This window comes from Vulpes vulpes, chromosome 12 (genome assembly GCF_048418805.1).
Source record: "Vulpes vulpes isolate BD-2025 chromosome 12, VulVul3, whole genome shotgun sequence".
Lineage (NCBI taxonomy): Eukaryota > Metazoa > Chordata > Mammalia > Carnivora > Canidae > Vulpes > Vulpes vulpes.
The window spans coordinates 56,664,817-56,679,312 of NC_132791.1; the positions used below are offsets into that span (position 1 = coordinate 56,664,817).

General features: G+C 36.5%; 1 pseudogene; it reads right to left on the reverse strand.

The window, feature by feature from the left end:
- Positions 1 to 9,563: 9,563 nt before the first annotated feature.
- LOC112917085 (aurora kinase C pseudogene) lies at positions 9,564 to 10,537 on the reverse strand (annotated as a pseudogene).
- Between the last annotated feature and the right edge of the window lie 3,959 nt (positions 10,538 to 14,496).

Genomic DNA, 14,496 nt, shown 5'->3' on the forward strand with positions numbered 1-14,496 from the left:
AAAAACCAATGAGCTATTCCTGCAATCTCGAACTGTCGAGTGATGTTTCTGCCGTAATTTGCTTTGAGCCAAGGAGAGGTTAAAGACAATAAAAGTGTGGAGTGAGAACCACATTGTAACACAGTCACTTAGCATTGTTCAGGTTAATCAGCATGAATGACCTTTAAGAATTTTTTAGGAGGGGATTTCTGGTGGTTGTTATTATTATTACTAGAAATTACAGAATGAATTGCAAGTTCACCTTTAACATTTGAGATCCTGGCTTTTACCTTAACTCTCTGAGGTGTCATTCATTTGGTCAAGTCTTCTTTTTCCTTTTAGTACCATCCTATACTGTTCTCTGATTTCTGCTGCATTTCTTAGGGGGAAAGAAATCTCACAATTCTTTATAGATTTGAAGCTAATGCTTTATTTGGAGACAGGGCATGTCTTTCTCTGGAGCTAAAGCTATATAGAATTAGACCAAATGTTTCTCAGTGCAGAAACATTGGCTTTTTCCACCATTGATTACTGAGGCTTTTAGCTTTTTGCTTACAAGGATAATTGTGAGTCAAAAGTTACAGTAGACATACTGGAAATTTGCTCTGTGTTTGTGTGTGTGTGTTTGACTCATGTGAGAAGTCTCTAGGACTTTATGTGTTTGGCACACAAGTAGCTCTGTCTTTTAAGACAATACATTTGTTCTTTCAGATTTGTAAGTCTATCTGTATTAATGCTACATTTCACAGCTCACATCTTCTTACCTCTAAAGTTATAAAAGGCTTTAGTTTTAAGGATGAATGAAATGCTTTTCAATAAAAACATTAACTAGTCCTAACCTTGTGTGGCCAATTATTAAATAATACTACAGTCACTGAATGCCTTGGAATATTAACAAGGAAGGAAAGAAATGTTAAATGGACTTGATACTTATATATCAATATTAAATTATTCTAATAGATAGCTTTCCTGTGATCTTAAGACCTCCTGCGCATATTCTTGAAAGGATACTGGGTGGATCAACTTTCCTAAGAAAACACATCCCTCTCCTTCTGGTGGCTTTTTGAGGATGAGTATCTTCTCAGAAGCTTCTTGGCTCTTTAAGGGTTAGAGTTTGGGGTTTTCATATTTTCACTCCATAGCAATTAGCACAGTGTCAGTGTCTTGCACACAGATAGTGCTAATAGTTATATGTCTAAATGATTGATAGCCAAGAGATTAACATTGTGATGGAATCAACTATACAAATTAGTGTTGTCATCTTTGAGTAAGAATGAACAGTTGCTACTTGATTAGCAGCATATGATTGAACAGCTGTGTACCTACATTCTCATGTTATCCTGAGCTATGACTATATGTGGCTTATGGAAAGATGGCCACAAGTTCTTTGACACTTCTTCCTTTGAAACTGGGCAGGATGTCCCTTCCCTTTGAATTCAGGCTAGCCTTTGACTGCTGTGCCCAGTGGAGCACCGTAGAAATAAATTATGCTGGCTCCAGGTCCAGTCTAAAGACAATTGACGACTTCTGTCTTGGTTTCTAGAATGCCTGTTGAATACCACCACCAACCGACCCCAGTTGATGCCACATAGAACAGAAAAAATAAGCCAGTTTAACTTTGCCTGAATTCCTGGATCACAAAATTATGAGATATAATATATAAGAGGGTTGTTTTAAGCCACTACTTTTTGGGGTAGTTTCATACACAGCAACCAATAACCAGAACATTCTGCATGCTGGTTTGTCAGGGACAGTCCCAGTCTCTGACATATATCCAAACACTCTGTCATGATTTGTATTTGTTCTGGATTTTCAGTTTTCACAAACCATTATCAATCATTGTGTTTAAATAAGCCAAGATGGACTTGATAATTTCTGTCCTATTCCCATTCAGAAGTCAGTGAGAATTACATGCAATGAAGAGTTGCAACCTGAAACTTACTTCAAACTGGAACAACCAATGAAATCTTTCTCTTCTCCTGAAACTCCCAGACTGAAATAGACTAACGTTTACCCTTGGAGGTCCTTATGTACAGGGCTTGCTGATAAAGTTACTTAGTTGTAAAAAACCACCATCTCCTTCTGGTCTCAGGCAGTGGTGGAGGGAGCACCATCTTCCCCTGCTGCTATAATTGGCCAGACAGTGGTGCCTCAGTACTGCCTTAGTCTACAAAAGAGACAAATCTGCCAGACCACCAGTCCTGCATTAAACTGTTCATAATAGATAGGAGTGAGGGGCCTCAGGGAGAAACATGGAAAATTATAAGGTAGGTGTATATGACTAATATGTAGGAAATAGAACTGGAGCTGTCCTTTAATAAATAGAAAGTAGTCTGTATTTTTTACGTAGTGGTAATATCATTATGGTGTCATGTAAATCTATAATATTTATTCCTTGTTTCTCAAATTTTAAAATTTGCAAGAAATGTTCAGAAGCAATGAGCTAAAAACAAAAGTGCATGTTGAAGGACAATTAAATATTGAATTTTCATTTCTCAAGAAAGTAGATGATAAAAAGTAACTTGCACAAAATGTGCATCATTGCCCATCCACCGTGGTATCTGTACTGTATCACTAACCCATAAAATCCGGAAGGCATAAATCTGCTAAAGAAGCATTGGCATTTGCCTCAAAAATTAATTTTAAGAATACTGTGCCTGAAGAAAACAATTTAGTATACATAAATGCAGAAAACATGTTTACAGATGAACCTATGAAGCATGACTTTCAATTATATCAAAAGACTGTTTTTCTAAATTAAATGTGATCGTTTTAAATTCCAGGATTACTTGTGCACATATAAACAGTAAAGCAATAGCTGTCAATGCATCGTCTGTGAGCCCCCTCAAAATTAAATAAATAAAAACAAATAAAAAATTTTTGCAGAAAGAGAGTTGATGCTGTTTGTTCATCAATGTCATCGGGTGCTTCAAACAGAAAATCATTGAAATTCATATCAATAATGGGTAAAAAAGATGTGACACACACACACACACACACACACACATACTGACTATTACTCAGACATCAAAAAGAATGAAATCTTGCCATCTGTAGGACGCCTGGGTGGCTCAGTGGTTAAGCAACTGCCTTCAGCCCAGGTTATGATCCTGGAGTTCTGAGACTGAATCCCACATCAGGCTCCCTGCATGGAGCCTGCTTTACCCTCTGCCTAAGCCTCTGCCTCTCTTCTGTGTCTCTCATGAAAAAATAAATAAAATCTTTAAAATAGAAAGAAATCTTGCCATTTGCAATGATGTGGATGGAGCTAGAGGGTATTATGCTAAGCAAAATAAGTCAGTCAGGGAAAGACAAATACCATATGATTTCCCTCATATGTGGAATTTAAGAAACAAAAACAGATGAACATAGGGGAGAGAAGGAAAATTAAAATAAAAAAACAGAGAGGGAGGCAAACCATAAGAGACTCTTTTAACTCTTGGGAACAAACAGAGGGTTGATGGAGGGGAGGGGGGAAGGGGGATAGGGTAACTGGGTGATGAGCATTAAGGAGGGCACTTGATGGAATGAGCATTGGGTGTTATATGCAACTGATGAATCTTTACTTCTATTCCTGAAACTAATGCAACTGAAAAATCACTACTTCTACTCTTGAAACACTATATGTTAACTAAATTGAGTTTAAATAAACATTTTTAGAAATTCATATCAATAATCATTCAAATATTTTTCACCGAATTACTGGAACCAAAGAGAAGTGTTTATTTAGCTCATTTCGCAAAAGTAAACAGCTGACAGTATGACTCCTACTGTAAAATTCATTTAAAAGTTCAATACTAAAATAAAATACTTAGTAGTAAAACTATAAAGGCAAACTTAGAATAAACAGGTTTTATGATAAAAATAATAGTTTTAAGACGTTGAGTAAATAATTCACTTGGAATTGCTGGTGATGAACACAATTCATAACTGAGTTCAATGAAGCTTTAAAAGTCTACCAATTGAAAAAAAAATAAAAGTCTACCAATTGAAATAGAATATGTCTAGTGTGCAAATTCACAATCTACAAATATTATGATATATATGTAGTTGGGGTGACTGGTACACATTTTTCTGATGAAGCTAATATTTAATATTTTAAAATCACTCCAGTACAACTGCAGATATTTCATCACCTTAACATTAATTGGCAGTTAGATATATTTAAACCTTTGAACCTTGGGAATCAACCTAAGCGCACTATGATGGCATTGAAAATTTCTGTAAATTAGTCCTTTAAAATTTAGAATAATTTTCTGCAAAATTATAGGAAACCTTTAATCAAAGTGTTCCACAAATTAAGTATTAGAAATCTTTGAAGCATTTACATTTTGCATGGACTGAAAGCATTTCTTGCAGAATGGAAGATAGTGAAAATCATCCTGACAAAAGCTAAGAGGAACTGAAAAAAATTAGCTAATTTGGACTCAGGATGCACATGATATGAGTTTGATGCTTTATACTTGACATTTTAAATGTCTCAACTTGCAGAAATAATCCTTAATGGAACTCCTTTAAAAAACATTTATTTATTTTAGAGAGAGAGAGACAGAAAGAGCACAAACAAGCTGAAGGAAGAGCAGGGGAGAGGGAGAGAATCTCAAGTAAACTCCCTGCTGACTGTGGAGCCCATTGAGGGGATCGATCTCCAATCGTGAGATCATGACCTGAGCTGAAATCAAGAGATGGATGTTTAACTGCCTAATACACCACGGAGCCCCTATTTTTAATAAATTTAAATTCTATACTGATATCAAATTAAGACAGCCTATAGTTTTCTAATAATTAAGCTTGGTAAAACATTGAAAAGAATTATACACAGAGAAAATTTTTGTCTTGGAGTAGTATTTGTTAGAGATGGTTCCCTGAATGTAGGCTAAAAAATACCTAAGATATTAAGCTAAAATATTTTCATAGTTTAAGAAAAAAATTAAAATTGAGGAAGCCTTCCATTTAGCAGAACTTGCTCAGAGTTCATGAAACATGTCAGCACCTGCAGAGACAGTGCTTTATCAAGTAAAGCTTTCATAATCTACAGACAAGTCCATTTTAAGTTCAGTATTACAAAATGTAACTTTCAAGAAGATGGCAATTTTATGAAAAATTTATAATAGTAACATTATATTGATAGTATATCTCTGGAAAATATTAATGACAAGGTATTAAAAATAGAAATTGCTGTGGAACTGATTCAAGTATGTGACTGTAGATGAGAAACAATTATTTTGCTTATATTATTTTAAATTTTCGATTAATTGATATTTTTGCTTCAGTGTATATGGGTGTATTCATGTTTGGAAATCAATGTTAAATAGAACTATTTTATAGCTATAACATTTTAATGATTTCAGTGTCCATGTTGGTTCTAAAAAATATCCCATTTCCAGTGATAAATGATGTGGTTGCTTTACTTATTTCTAATTTGAATTATTATTTCCAGTCATTTCTTTACTCCACTCACATTACAGCCTTACACATCATCATATTGTTTTTCTCTCTTCACAATGAAGAAACAGTCCATTTCTTCCTATTGTTTCCAGCCTGATATTTCTTCATTTTCCTATGAATCTTGCTTTCAATTCCTTGCATATGCTTTTCCTCCATCTCTCAAATGTCTAGGACATTGTTAATGTTCTTTTTTAACATCTTTTTTCTTTTTAAGATTTATTTTTTGATTTTGGAGAGAGAGAGAGCTGGCGTGGGAGTTGGGAGAGAGAGAGAGAGAGAGACCTAAGCAGACTCTGTGCAGAGTGTGGAGACCCATGCAGGGCTTGACGCTGGGTGTGATCTCAAGATCCCAAGATCACGACCCAACTGGAAACCAAGAGTTGAAGGCTCAACCAACTTCGCCACCCCGGCACCTCTCTTTTTTGACCTCTGGAATTCTTCCTTTCCAAAGCAACTTGTGACAATACTCCCCATTTTTTATTATCTGGCACAAATATTGTTCTCTCCTCCCACATTCTCCAAACCACAACGAATCTCCTCCCCTTTTCTCTTCCTGAAGAGTTTTACTTGTACATCTACTGGAGCACATTGAATTTGCTTTGAATTGTAGATAAGTGCATGCCCAGTTATCTTCCTCTAAATAATCAGCTCTAAGGTACTATATTTTCTTAATGATCTCAGCTTTCTCCCTGCATCTCCTCTTTGCTGTGGTAGACTGGATAAGCTGAGTGGTGCTCTCTAAATTTTGTGGAGACTGATTGCTATTTTTCTATAAATATGTTTCATTGATCTATCTCTCTTTACACATGTAATCTTAGTACATTTTATAGTTTTAATATGGTATGTTTATAGTCTTTTTCCAATGTACCTTAGTGGCTTTTTCTCAGTCAAGCATCTCATTATTGGCATCCAAATATAGCCTTCTTGGCTTTTTCCTCAAAAATGGCTACATCTTCATCTTTCCTGCTGTATTTTCTAGTTTTTTTTTTTTAAACTTTATTTATTTCTTTGAGAGAGGGACAAAAAGAGCATGAGTGGAGGGGAGAGGTAGAGAGAGAGGGAGAGGGAGAGGGAGAAGGAGAGGGTGAGGGAGAAGCTGACTCCCCCTGAGTGAGGAGCTGGACTCAAGGCTCAATCCCAGGACCATGAAACTGTGACCTGAGCTGAAATCAGACCCTTCATTGACTGAGCCACCCAGGCACCCCAATCTCCTAGATTTGCTACAAAATCTAGTCTTTCTTTTCATAATGCCACTGCCACTTTGATAAAAACATGACCATTTCTTCTGAGCTTTTAACCTCCAATATTACCCCCCATAAAGGGGAATACATGATTTCTGCAGACAATGAATAGTAAGGGAAAAAAATCCCAAACATAATACTTGACAAAAATAGATGAGAAAGATAAGGTCATGGATATTATTAATACAAGGAAGCTGGATAGGTAGCAGTGTTCAGAATGCACATATATGACTCTGGATTAATCAAATGCTTTTAATTGTGATTAATTGAAGTAAGAAAATGTTTTTAGTCAAAAAAGATAGGATTTCTGGTAGTACAAATAATGCTTGAATTTAATTTGTTTATAAAGAGCTTTTTTGTATACTTAAAACTCTATGCCACCGAATTCAAAAAGCAAACAGAACAAATTATGTGATATAAAGTATTTTTATCTCTATGTAGTAAGAGGTATGAAAAAGGAGATCAGATTTTAAGTATATAAGAGGAAGACATTACTCGCTTTATTTGTATCTTTGTGTGCATTATTACTTGATGTACATTATAATTTTTAGTCATACTTCTTGTTTGTTTTTCACTTGTATTTCTCTACTGCTTTGGAAGTTATTCACATCCTATTTCTATTTTTAAATTGAAAAAATTTTAACATGGTTACTTTACTTAAAATCAAACAATATTTAATATCTTATTTCTAAACAATCAGGGACTTCTTGGACATATTAAATTGCAATCATCAACCTCTCTCAGCCTTACATATTATTATTTTGGTTCTTTTTGTTATTTCTTTTAACCACAAAAACAGGCATTCCTATCATTGTTTTAAACAATCGCTATTAACTTAAATTTGTCTGCACATTTGCCAGTTTCCTTGTGCAATGTTTCATCCTATATCTCAGACATTCATTTCTCCTTAGAAATTTCTTTAGTTAAGATTTATTGGTAATATACTGTAAGTTTTGGATTGTCTGAAAAATGTTTATATTTCACTTTCACTCTCAAATAAAAATGTACCTTGGAATACAATTTTAAATCAATAGGTAGTTTTTTTGCATTCATCAAGATAAAATTCACTATCTTACTGCTTCATTAATACAGTTAAAGATTCTGTATCATCTGAAATCTTTTTATTTTCTGTTTTAAAATCTTTGTAAGTACCTTATGATGTGCTCCTAAATCCTCATTTTATACCAGTTCTGAAAAATTATCTCTTCAAACTATCACTTTAAATATTATTCCTTTCCTATCTTCTTAATTCTCTTCTTTGGGAGCTTTGATTAAACATGCATTAGTCATCTTCATTCTATCCTCTATGTCACTTAATCACTCTTATATTTTCATCTCCTTATCTTACCATTTTGCAATATGAATAATTTCTTCAGATCTATCTTCCATTTCACCGTTTCTTATCTCTACCCATTCTCTCATGTTATTCCAACTTTCCATCAGATATTGTGCTTTTTCTCCCTGAAGAATATGCTTTGGTGTTTTAAAAATATCATTCTTGGGGTGCCTGAGTGGCTTAATCAGTTGAGCATCTGCCTTTGGCTCAGGTTATCATACTGGAGTCCTGGGATCAAGCCCCTCACTGGGGTCCCTGCTCAGCAGAGAGCCTGCTTCTCCCTCTGCCTCTCAACCCACTTGTGCTCTCTCTCCCTCACTCTATCTCTCAAATAAATGAAAAAAAAATCTTTAAAAAAAAGTAAGGGATCCCTGGGTCGCTCAGCAGTTTAGCACCTGCCTTCGGCCCGGGGTGTGATCCTAGAGTCCCCACATCAGGCTCCCTGCATGGAGCCTGCTTCTCCCTCTGCCTGTGTCTCTGCCTCTCTCTCTCTCTTTCTCTCTCTCTCTCTCTCATGAATTAAAAATTTTTTTTTAAATAAAAAAAGTAAAAATACCATTCTTATGGTGATTCCTTTAGTCAACAATGTATTATTTTCTTTATTTCTTGGAACAAAATTTATATGAGGCTATAATTCTGCTTTGACCATTATTGTCTTTGACCTCTCTGAATATATCTTTCCCTTCTTTTCTGGCTTCTCTTGTTCTCAAGAAGTCAGTAGTCAGTCAAATAATTGCTCTTTTGATAGTAATCTGCTACTTTTCCCTAGCTGCTTTTGATATTTTTCTTTGTATTTTTGATCTGCAAGCAGTTTTATTATATGTGTAGATGTGCTTTTGTTGTTACCTTGCTTGGAATTGGTTTGGACTTCATGAATCTGTGGCTTCAATCAGGTTTAGTTATGGAAAATCCTCAGGCATAATCTCTATAAATATTGCTTCTACTCTTTTCTCTCTCTTCTGTATTTCTGGGGCTTCTGTTGAACTTGTGTTAGATCTTTTATTGTATCTTTTATGTTTTGATACAATCTCACCATTTTCCATCATTTTTCTCTGGGTTGTTCAGACTGGCTATTTTTTCCAAATTATTTTCCAGTGAACAAATCCTCTCTTCTGCTGTCTCTAATCTGCTCTTTTCACCATCCATCGGTTTTAATTATTTCTCTTTTCAGCTACAGAATTCTATTTTATTCCATTAAAAAATCCATTATGTCATTTGTCCTCTTAAACTATGGTAGATTTTATTTTGAGACACAATATGCATCCTATAAAATTTGTTATGTTGAAGTGTATTATATAGTGGTTTATAGTATATTCAAAAGGTTATACAATCACCACTATTATCTAATTCCAGAACAATTTCATCAATCAAAAAAGTAACCCCATATCATAAGCAGTCATTTCCCATTACTTTTCCACTTAGCTCCTGCCACCTCCTTATCTACATTCTCTTTCTATGAATTTGCCTATTCCCATTATTTCATCTGCGTGGCTTCCAGAGGATGTGAGGCATAGTCCTCAGTGACAGGAGACTGGGCGTCCTCAAGTTTTTTTTTTTTTTTTTTTTTACAAAATGATGCAGCTTTTATTAATTAGCATCTTAGAAGAAACAAAAGATAAGAGAGCCAGCAAAGCTCTGAACAAACACAATGAAACAGGTGCAGACAGGCCTCAAGAAGCCATTTGAACAGATGGAGGCAACACCCTCCTCGAGTGGGCCCTGACCCAGGGGTGCTCCATGATCTGGGCCAAGGGTAGCCTTTCCAAAGGCTGGTATCTGAGAAGCTTGGAGACTAAGTCCTGGGCCCCCAAAGGTAATGATGGGGGAAATCGTAGGTCTACCTTGAGGATGCGTCTGTAGGTCTCATTATGGGAAGGGCTCTTAAAGGGTGGATATCCTACCAACAGCTCATAGCAAAGTGCTCCAATGCACCACAGGTCAACCTTCTCATTGTATGTTCTCCTCTCAATCATTTCCGGGGGCAAGTAGTCCAGAGTCCCACACATTGTCTATCTCCTCAGAGATGGTGTGTGCACAGACCAGCCGAAGTCTGCAATTTTCACCTCACCCTTGAACCCCAGCAGTAGGTTCTCTGGTTTAATATCCCGGTGAATCACCTTTTTCTCGTGGCAGTAAGTCAGAGCATCTGCCAATTCCTCCATTATCGTGTCTGTGTGCTGTTCATCTAATGTGTGGCTCTTTTGCAGCTCCTTATAGAGCTCACCCCTTGGAGCATATTCCAGAATCAGGTACACGCGGCGTGCATCATGGAAATAGTTGTACAGGCGTAGGATATTGGGGTGTTGTAGATGCGCCTGGATTTCAATTTCCCTGCGCAGCTGGTGCTCCAGTCTTTCCTTTTCTATCTGGGACTTGAAGAGGACTTTCAGGGCCACAATGAAGTGGCTTTCCTTGAGCCGAGCCAGGTACACGTTCCCAAATTTTCCCTTGCCAAGAGGGCGCCCGATTTCAAAGTCATCGATGGTGAGGCGCCGCCCGGGCGGGGCGCAGAGCTCCACGTGGCCTGCTGCATCTTTGCTCTGTTCCTGGGTCTTGCATCCTGGTCAGAATGCAACCATAAAATATGCAGCCTTTTGTGTCTGGCTTCTTTCAGTTACCATGTTTCAAAGATTCATCCATGTTGTAGCACGTATCACTGCTTCATTACATTTCATGGCTGAATATGTGACCTTTGGTTTATCCAGTCATCAATTGATTGAAATTTGTTTCCATGATATAGCTTTTTGCATAATGCTATTTCTTTATAGATAGCATATAGCTGGATGATGTTTTTATTTTTATTTATTTACGTATTATTGTTTTTTAAAAGATTTTATTCATTTATTCATGAGAGACTCAGAGAGAGAGGCAGAGACACAGGTAGAGGGAGAAGCAGCCTCCTTGCATGGAATGTGGGACTCAATCATGGGACTCCAGAATCACACCCTGAGCCAAAAGCAGTGCTCAACCACTGAGCTATTCAGGCATCCCTGGATGATGTTTTTATATCTATTTTTCCAATATTTGCCCTTTAACTGAAAAAAATTTTTAACTGAAAAATTTGAACGGATCAAATGGTTGCATTTCATGTACTTAGAATATATGCTTGCCATTTTGATATTTCTTTCCTACATGGCTGGAATGCTTTTGCCTCAGATATCCACACAGTTGACTGCCTCAATTTTTTTATGAGCTTTTCCTCAAATATCAGCTGCTTAGTGAGGTCTTTGCTGGCCATCCTGTTCAGAATATAAAAATTTCCAACAAATACATTTCCTAACTCCATTCCCTACTTGTTTTTTTTTCAATATTTATCATTATCTAATATACTATATATTGAATTTATTCATTTCACTTAATGTGTGTATTGTTTTGTATACAAACAGAGTTAGGTCATTAAATTGTAGGCTTTGTGGAGTTAGGTTGTTTTATTTTGTTTTGTTTTTTATATTCCCAACACCTAGAAAAAGGCCTGGCCCATAGTAGAGGCCCACCAAATATTCTGTTGAATAAATGGTCAAAATACTTGGCCATTTTCCCCATGAATCTCTATGGAGGCTGGTTGTTTTCTTTTCAGTCAGAAACACCATAATTTTTTTTTGAAATTTAATTTTAAATGCTTCTTTTCAGTAAATTAAAAAAATAACTCAGAATGCTTATCATATATATAATGTGGGACTTTGCAAAATAGAATTCAATAGATGCATTAATTGAAGACTGGATGATCAGAAGGCAAACTTGATCTGACTCAGGAGAGCTCCTAACTTCAGCATACCATTTTCTTCTTACAGATTGAACAAGAGATGTTAAATAGCTCCAGTTATCCAAAACATAATCACTGGACTCCAAGTTTAACTAGTTTTCGGCCACTTAGCATTCTCTCTTAGCTATTTCAAGGTCACTCAAGCTCATCATATCTAAAATGAAAGTATACTCTTATTCATATTAGATCCTCTCCCCAAAAATGCCATCTCACCCACCCTATTACACAAATACTACTTACACAGCATAAATTTCCTAAAATCTTAATATGAAAGAAACATCAAACACTCTTCCATCTGCTGCCTAAATACCTATTACATTCATTCCTAATTCTCCATTTCTTTCACTACTGTCCTAATTCACTTTGCTATTCTATTTGGTTTCCTGCAGTAGATTCTTAACTTGTTCCCCTCTGCCAATTTTGTTCTGCTCCAATTCATTCTATACACTTTAGTTAACATAATTTTTACTAACCCAGATCTACTTAAAATATTTTATCAGCATTTTATTCCCTTTAAGATGAAGAAAATATTCTTTTTAAAAAATTTTATTTATTTATTCATGAGAGACACACACACACACAGAGGCAGAGACACAACAAGCAGGCTCATGCAGGGAGCCCGACACAGGACTCAATCCCAGGCCTCCAGGATCATGCTCTGGGCTGAAGGCGGCACTATACCGCCTAGCCACCCAGGCTGCCCTAAAGAAAATATTCTGAACTTGTCTAAAGCTTTGAATGGTTTGGTCTCTGCCTCCTCCTTCATTCTAAGCCACTCTCCTCCCTTCTTTAGAAAGCTGTTACATTTCTCATTTTCTGGAATGTACATTGTTTCCTCCTGCCATTTTGTTCCCACTTACTGAGTCTCTCTCTCTCCCCGCCAGGCCTGTCTCCCTATTCATCTAGAGAACTATCACTACTTATCCACCAGATTTCAGCTCAACTCTCTTTCTCAAGGAAGCTTTCCCTGACCATCTTCCTCTTCATTACACCACATATCCAGGCTAAGGATCAATGTTATATTCTCCTATGAACCATGTTCTTTGTCTCATAACACTAATTTGGTTTGCAAATAAACACCACTTATAAGGTTACTTGATTATTATTTATTTTTTAAGCTCTGCAAATTTAAGACCATGCTGGCTTTTGCACTATATGTTTTACCCAAATACAATGCCTAGGGCAATAAATGCTTATTAAATGAATGTATCATATAGCTTTGTATCAAGTAGACCATAATCTGATGTTATGGTGCCCCTATGGCTTCCTTTTATAGTACCTTCACTGATATTGTCCCACCCTCTGCTCCCCAGTAAGAGCTTCATACAACAGACATGTTTATCTCAAGCTCTCAGAACAAACAAAGACAGTACTGCTCAAACATGTGGTTAAGGATCCATAATGATAATACAACTGTATCAGGCAAATACATGGACTACTGCCTACAAAAAAGATGGTTCATCAGTATTGCTCATTTCCATACATCTTCACATTTTTTACCACTGACATATGTAGAGAATATCCTATTTTTATAAATAAATATATGTATGTATATATATATGTATTGGAAGAACATGAATGTATTGGAAAATCAGTACTGATCATATATGCAGTCATCAGTCAACTCCCTTGTCTCTCTCCCTTTTTTTAAAAAAAGATTTTATTTATTTATTAATGAGAGACACAGAGAGAGAGGCAGAAACACAGGCAGAGGGAGAAGCAGGCTCCTCACAGGGAGCCTGATGCAGGACTAGATCCCCGGACCAGGATCACACTCCGAGCCAAAGACAAACGCTCAAGCACTGAGCCACCCAGGTATTCCCCTTATCTCTTTTTATTACCTGTGGACTCCAGACCCAGCTCCATAAAGACTGTGAAGTTGGCCAACTCTTTTTAAGATATGTTCTTCTACTTTTCGACCACTCTTGCCTCTCATTCTTTCCCCATGACATACCAGGATTTCCTGCGGTTCTTGAGATACCTGGTTTCACCTCCTCCACCTTCCCTATCTTGAGCCTCCTTCACCTTCTTCCCCACTGCTATTACATGTGAAGGATGTTATGAGGTGATTTGTAAGTAACCCAGATTACCCAACCTGAGCAAAAAGTCTCTGGCAGTGGAACTTCATTTATATAAAATAGGCTGGAGATGATCCTAATTATAGGATAAAAAAATATTATACCTGTCTCCGATTTAAATAGCATGAGTATGCTCTAGACAACCCAGATCTTTTCCCAGTGGTGCTCTTCTTAGCAAACATAAAAAACAAAACAAAACAAAAAATCATCCAGTACAGCACGTAAGGAAATGTATCTTTTTAAAGCCATTGAAATGTTTTAAAAGCAAGAACCACACCCCTACAGCGCAACATTACAGTGCTTGCTATAGATTTCCTCCCTGCCTTTGGAAACTACCCAACTATTTTCATGTGGTGCTTTAGTAGTAGTTCTCCACCCCCATGATTGATGTGGTTTGAATGCTAAAGTTATAGTTCCCTTGTCATCCAAAGTGATTTCCCAAGATGATCTGTTTCCTTTCAAACTTCAGACATTTTAACCTATACTCTGACAACAGCCAAGGCAGTTCTTATGAAGATCAAATTAACTTACCATCAAGGATATGGAAAAAAAAATCTGGATCCTGGTCAGTGTTCTTAGATGTTCCTGGACGTGACCGAAGATCTAAAACATGTTCTCACTGTAGTCACTACAGAAAACAAATTTTATTTC